The 6,442-nt window shown below is 38.1% G+C and overlaps 1 long non-coding RNA gene across 1 annotated transcript; it reads right to left on the minus strand.

Annotated features, from left to right (window-relative positions):
• Positions 1-1,543: 1,543 nt before the first annotated feature.
• LOC149255094 (uncharacterized) lies at positions 1,544-2,339 on the minus strand. The gene is made up of 2 exons (XR_016266330.1): positions 1,800-2,339; positions 1,544-1,742 (listed from the first exon to the last, which is right to left on the minus strand). It is a non-coding gene; the product is annotated as an uncharacterized LOC149255094 (long non-coding RNA).
• Positions 2,340-6,442: the final 4,103 nt, after the last annotated feature.

The raw sequence follows: 6,442 nt of genomic DNA on the forward strand, positions 1-6,442 counted from the left end.
TTTTGGTAGCCAAATTCCTGAGCTCCAAAAGCTTACCATCAAGTGTTGAGCCAAACCCAAAAGGAAAATTTTAGTTAGAGTATCTTCTAGCACATTCAATTCAAAATGTACCACCTCCTTGACAGATAATTAGAAGGAAACAGGAATAGGGATACTACTGAATGGATGAGCTTGGCCCAACTTTAGATCGGTCCACAAAGACAAAGGAAGCAGCTTTCCGAGATAAGGACCTCAATTGGCTAGATAGAAATTCTAATACAAATTCAACAACACCATCTGATACAAGGATTTTGGGTTTCTGCTCATGATGTCGGGCTTTTATGATTCATTCTTACAACAATTATCATGTTATGCCATGGTAGATCATCGGTGGCGTTTGGATTTTGCACACTTCAAATTTGAACTATTTGGTGTAAAAAAGATCTCTATCATATAATCTAACTTTGTAGGTTTGTCAGGAAATGGAAATCCTTTGTTTATCTCGTCATTTTTTTGATATTTGTATGAATTCTTTAATATATCAGCATATCGCTGAGGTTCAGTCTAGTTTTCCAAGTTCCTGAGCTGAGTCTTCATTCCGGGTTTGCCAAGACATTCGACTCCAGCTCATATGATTTTGGTTAAAATACCCCAACATACAATTCCAATATCAAGACAACTGCCCATCCCATTTCAACATCTTGCATCACTGAAGTGCAATTTCATTTTCACTCTAGTCAGTCTAGTTTTCTAAGTTCCTGAGCTGAGTCTTCATTTCGGGTTTGCCAAGACATTCGACTCCAGCTTATATGATTTTGGTTAAAATACCCCAACATACAATTCCAATATCAAGAAAACTGCCCATCCAATTTGAACGTCTCGCAGCATTTAAGTGCAATTGCATTTTCAATCTAGTATCATATATATAGAGCGCGCGCTAAAAAGCATGAATCCTAAAAAAAGAGCTCTGCAAATATCAAGCCTGATTACCCTTTCCCGGCCAAGCGAAGGTTGAATGTATGAAATATTCCGCATTAGAATAAATAGTTCACAGATCTTTTGAGGTTGGGGAATAAGAAATATATATATATATATAAAATTTCTGAGGATCATAAAGATATTATGTAGCAGTGGGGTCGATGTTTTCAAAGAATTGTCACAGTGCCAAAACTTCACTTTTTTAATATATTCCAAAATATGCCATAAATTGAACATAAAAATTTCTAAGTGCGGCATAATTGTCATTATATTGAAGGTTTGAGAACCCAAAATTTGAAATATTTTATTTTAGAATTGAAGTTTTTAAAGATAATGAGGAAAGTTATGGAGATAAGTTAGTAGCTAGTTTTTGAGATAATTTATTTAGCAGGAGATTTGTACAGGCATTTGTCCAGAAATCCCAAAATTGAAAGCATTTATTTCGAAGCTTTAAAACCAATACATCAAGCAAATAAAAAGACAATCTATCCAATAAACTACCTTTGATAGAGTTTAAAATAATTTCTCTGTTCATGAAAAAAACCCGCACATTATTCCAGCCAGAGGGATTTTATATACAAACAAAATATCGGGAAACTTACGAGAACAAATGTACTGGTCGAATATATAAACAGGAACGAGTGTCTTATACTGGGAGGCTTTAACAAGACCAGGATGGTCGTCTGTCCTTAAATCATGTTTGAACCACACCAGAGCTACCTCCTCCTCTGATACCACACTCCCGTTTATGTGAGTTTCAGGCAGTGTTACAGCTGCCCTTATACCTGCTTTCACACTCCCGTTTATGTGAGTTTCAGCCAGTGTTATAGCTGCCCTTATACCTGCTTTCAGGGATAATTCTATAGATTGGTTTACCTGCAACCTCAGAAACCCACTGCATTTGTAGCCTTTAGATGTGGGTATAGACGGGTGTTTTGTACAAATGTTGGCTCTGATGATGGGTGGAGTTGGTACAGGAGAAGCAATCACAGAATGAGAATTGTGACAATAAATAGCGCCATGGATTACCATCTTGGTTTTGCTGAAGAACTTTAAACAGTGAATGCAGAATCATTTATACATTCAAATCTGTGGAGAATTTATTTAAATTTAATTTTGGAAAGTGTTATTAATTCAAGTCATTCGTGAGGCCAGCATACCATATGGCTGTACGATTTTGGATGATGTGCTTTTATGTGGACAAACCACTAATGAACTTTGATCGTTAATGGACCGAGGTCTTTTAAGCCAGTGGTTCTTCTTAGATTCCGGCCGAGTAAAAGGTTTTGGTGCTTGTGAATTTTGTGGGTTTGCCTGATCCCTGTCCCGAACTAAAACCAGATGTAAGGTGAAATCATGAAATCTGGATTTTTATTTTAATTTTTTTTCCCACCGAATGATCGAAAAAACTAAAAAAAGTGAACTCAACATGTATATCTACGGAAAATCTATTCAATATGATATTAAATTTGTGATGCAGAATATACTTTTGGAAAAATTGTAACATTTTTTTTTTATATTTTAATTTTTAATTTGATGAGGATCACCTAGTTTAAATTAAATTATTGCTTTATTATAAGAAAAGGATAAATAATTAAAGAGTTAATTATGAATAATTAAATTTTTTTATGGTTAAGGGGAATTGAGGAAATTATAAGATTTGTTCTTTTGAACGTAGTGATTTGTGATGTTAAATATATTTTTGGAAAAAAATTATAACATATGTTTAAATATTGCACCCAGCGTGCATGATATGACGGCTCGGGTGGATGGCTTTCACTCCCCCCAGCCGTGTTCGAACCCTGTGGAGGTCCCCTCTTCGGCGATATGTGACGGCTTTGCCGTATCAGCCGGCTTCGGCCGTATTCTGTCTGGCTTCGGCCTTATTGTTTTCTGGCTTCGGCCTTATTGTATTCTGGCTTCGGCCATATTGTAATCATGAGGGCTTCGGCCATATATGGATTTTCTCTCTGAAAAAAAAAATGTTTAAATTAAATTAAATTATATAAATAAATTATAAATTATTTAATAATTATTATGGTTAAAGTAAATTAGAAGATTTATTTTCTAAAAATAGTTATTTGTGTTCGTAATGTTGGTATTGATATTAACTAATTATGTTGATGATATTTTGTTAAAGTTGATTTATGTTGAATATTAGATGGTTATTATTGCAAAGTTGCTTGAAGTGCAAAAGTTGAAAATGATGTGAAGTGTAAAGGCTATGATAATTAATGTGAAGGTTGAATATTGTTAAATAAATACGTTGATTGGTTGTACTTATGTTAAAAAAATGAGACATGATATATTGAAACACAAGGTGGAAAACATTTGCTTTCATTAAACAGGAAAAATGTATAGTACAAGTTTGGAAAATGTAGCTAATATAAATTTCATTTCTCTTGTAATCATTGTTGTTGAACTATATTATTTCACTTCTATTTTATATTACAAAATTATGTTTTTCATATTTGAAAATGAAGAGACAGGTTGTGAAAAGTTTTAGAAGACCAAGAGACTATGCCTCATTTCGTATTCCTACATCGAATACAAACAATGAATCAGCTATGCTTATAAAATATTGTTAATTTTAGGTATGTTCTATGCTTAGAGCAATTTATTTCAATTTTCACAGTTAGCTCCGTATCTTTTCCAGATTAGCAATCACATCAACATTAAAGTAAACTGCAAATAGAACATAAACATAAATCACAGAAGACAAGCCAAAACAAGAGGACACAAGATGTGGCACTAGCCAGGGACAAACGCCAATGTGGGGAAACCCTTGATCAATTTTTCTTATATGTTCTTTAATAGTTCAGCAAAGAGAGAGAGAGATAGAACGTTTACAACAGAAGTCAACACTTTGACTTATCTAGATAAGGGTATAGATCATCTCTAAGAAGATGATACATGAGATCAATTGAAGACATGCTACTTCAACTAATTCTCCATGGTGACTCATTCACCTATCATTGTGTTGCATTTCGTCATCATACTGCACCTCACCGCGCTGCACCATGTTGCACCCATCATCACTATGCTGCATCTCATCACACTTCATTAATCATGACTATACCCATCACTGTACTGCATTATGTGCCATTGTTACGCCATGTTGCCATCCTGACCTATGTGTTGGTTGCACCTTGCTTGCTTGTTGTCATTTGCTTGCTTGTTGTCCCTAGCATGCTTGTTGTCCTTAGCATGCTTGTTGTCCCTTGCTTGCTTGTTGTCCCTAGCATGCTTGTTGTCCTTATCATGTTTGTTGTTGCATGCTAGTTGTCCCTCTTATGCTAGCTGTAACATTGCATGCTTGGTGTATTTGTTGCTAAGTACCAAACAATTGTACCAATGTTAGTTAGTTGTCCCTTGCATGTTGCTCTCCTTCGGAGACAGATGCTCCAGCTGTTTCGGCAGTTCCCAGTAGTTCTAGCAATTCCGGTTGTTCCCGGCAATTCCGGCTTTTCCGACAGTTCCGGCTTTTCTGCCTTTTCTGGCAGTTCTGGCTTTTCTGGCAGTTTTGGCTTTTCCGACTTTTCCAGCTTTTCTTGCAATTCTGTCTTTTCCGGCAGTTCCGGTTTTCTGCCCTCTGGATCAGAGCAATGTTATTCCTTAAGATCTCTCCTCCTACTAAACCCAAATACAAGTAGAGAGAGGAAGAGATCCCAAGTGTGTTGAAATGACTTGAAGGTCACCTCTATTTATACTAAAACGTTGAGCACATGTGGGGTTTATTTGGTTACTGGCCGACCTTGACAAATTGTCTTATAACGCAAATAAATTCATAACTCCATGAATACTTATCAGAATCGAAATAAGAAAAATATCAGCTGCCATAAATAATATGACCCACATGGAGTTTGGCCCTAATTGCCAATTTCAACACTCCCTCTCAACTAGGGAGAACTCCATCTATTGATCCATATGTCCAACTGTACTATCTCTGCCATCAGTGCCATGTACTGCTCTGATCTGCTGAGCTCTGCTTTGATATGCTAAGCTCCGCTCTGCTCTACTTTGCTCTGCTCTGCTGAACCATGAAGAAGAAGAATTGATCGAGAATGTCTCATACCATTCTCTACTGACCCAAAGTCAGTTTCATCTGAAGAGAGTGTGTCACATCACTCTTACTGACCCAAAGTCAGTTTTATTGATCCCAGATCAATATCACAAGAGAGTGTCTCAAACCACTCATACTGATCCCAGATCAATGTCACAAGAGAGTGTCTCAAACCACTCATATTGATCCCAGATCAGTTTCATTGATCCCAAATCAATGTCACAAGAGAGTGTCTCAAACCGCTCATACTGATCCCATATCAGTTTCATTGATCCCAGATCAATGGAGGTCATCCTAGCATAGGGAGTACAGTAGATACAACGATGCGTTCATCGATAATACTACTATGGTCCCTATCCTCATTTCCCTGCTCATTGATCAGATGAGAGGTACTTCCCATGAGTCCCAGACTACATGGGTAGGATGCCTCGACAAGAGAACTAATCATCCAGTCCACAAGAGAACGAATCATCCTGTCAGTGGATGCCATAGAGAACTAATCATCCTGGCCCACAGGAGAACTAATTATCCTTTTCCACAGTCGCTGCGAAGAACAAATCATCCTGGCCCACAGGAGAACTAATCATCATGTTCCATAGTCGCCACGGAGAACAAATCATCCTGGCCCACAAGAGAACTAATCATCCTGTTCCACAGTTGCCACGGGAGAACTAATCATCTCGGCCCACCGAAGAACTAATCATCTTGTTCATAGCGCACCACCAGGGGAGGGTGAGTCGCCCTGTGGTCGTATGTTGCTCCAGTGAGTACTCCAAGCCCCCCAGATCTCCCAGAGCTCAATTCATGCAACATGCAGGACCCTTATAAGAAGGTCTCTCAACGACTCCAAGTCGTCTGAGAAATTCACAGATTTGACCTTTCCCCAGGGCTTTGACAAAATGTTTGCGACCTGTACATTAGTCTCAATGCGATGGAGCCTCCTCGCTCATTGACTTACCATATCACAGATAAGGCAGTATCTGATGTCTATCTGCTGGAGCAATCATCGAATATGGGATTCCTCAATAATCGAATCCCCCCTCTGGTTGTCACAAAGAATCACACTGGTATGCTTCATGTGTACAAACAGCGCACTTAAGAGCTTCTTCAACCATGCAGCTTCACACGAGATCATACTCGTAGCTATGTATTCGGTCTCAACGGTGATTATAGCAACCGACTTCTACTTCCTGCTCATCCATGACATCGAGGCAGAATCCAAAGAGAACCAACACTGAGAAGTGCTCTAGTGATCCTCCACACTACCTACCCAGTGAGCATTCGAATAATCATGCAGTTCCATATTTCCGGCAGTGTATCTCAATCCATTAGAGATTGTGCCCCGAAGATATCTCAGAAGATTCTTGGCACCAATCCAATGAGGCTCAACCAAATATGAGCTCACCATGCTAACTGCAAAAC

The sequence above is a fragment of the Pinus tabuliformis genome, chromosome 7, assembly GCF_031772625.1.
Source record: "Pinus tabuliformis cultivar Carrire ecotype Pingquan chromosome 7, CPIR1, whole genome shotgun sequence".
NCBI classification, from domain to species: domain Eukaryota; kingdom Viridiplantae; phylum Streptophyta; class Pinopsida; order Pinales; family Pinaceae; genus Pinus; species Pinus tabuliformis.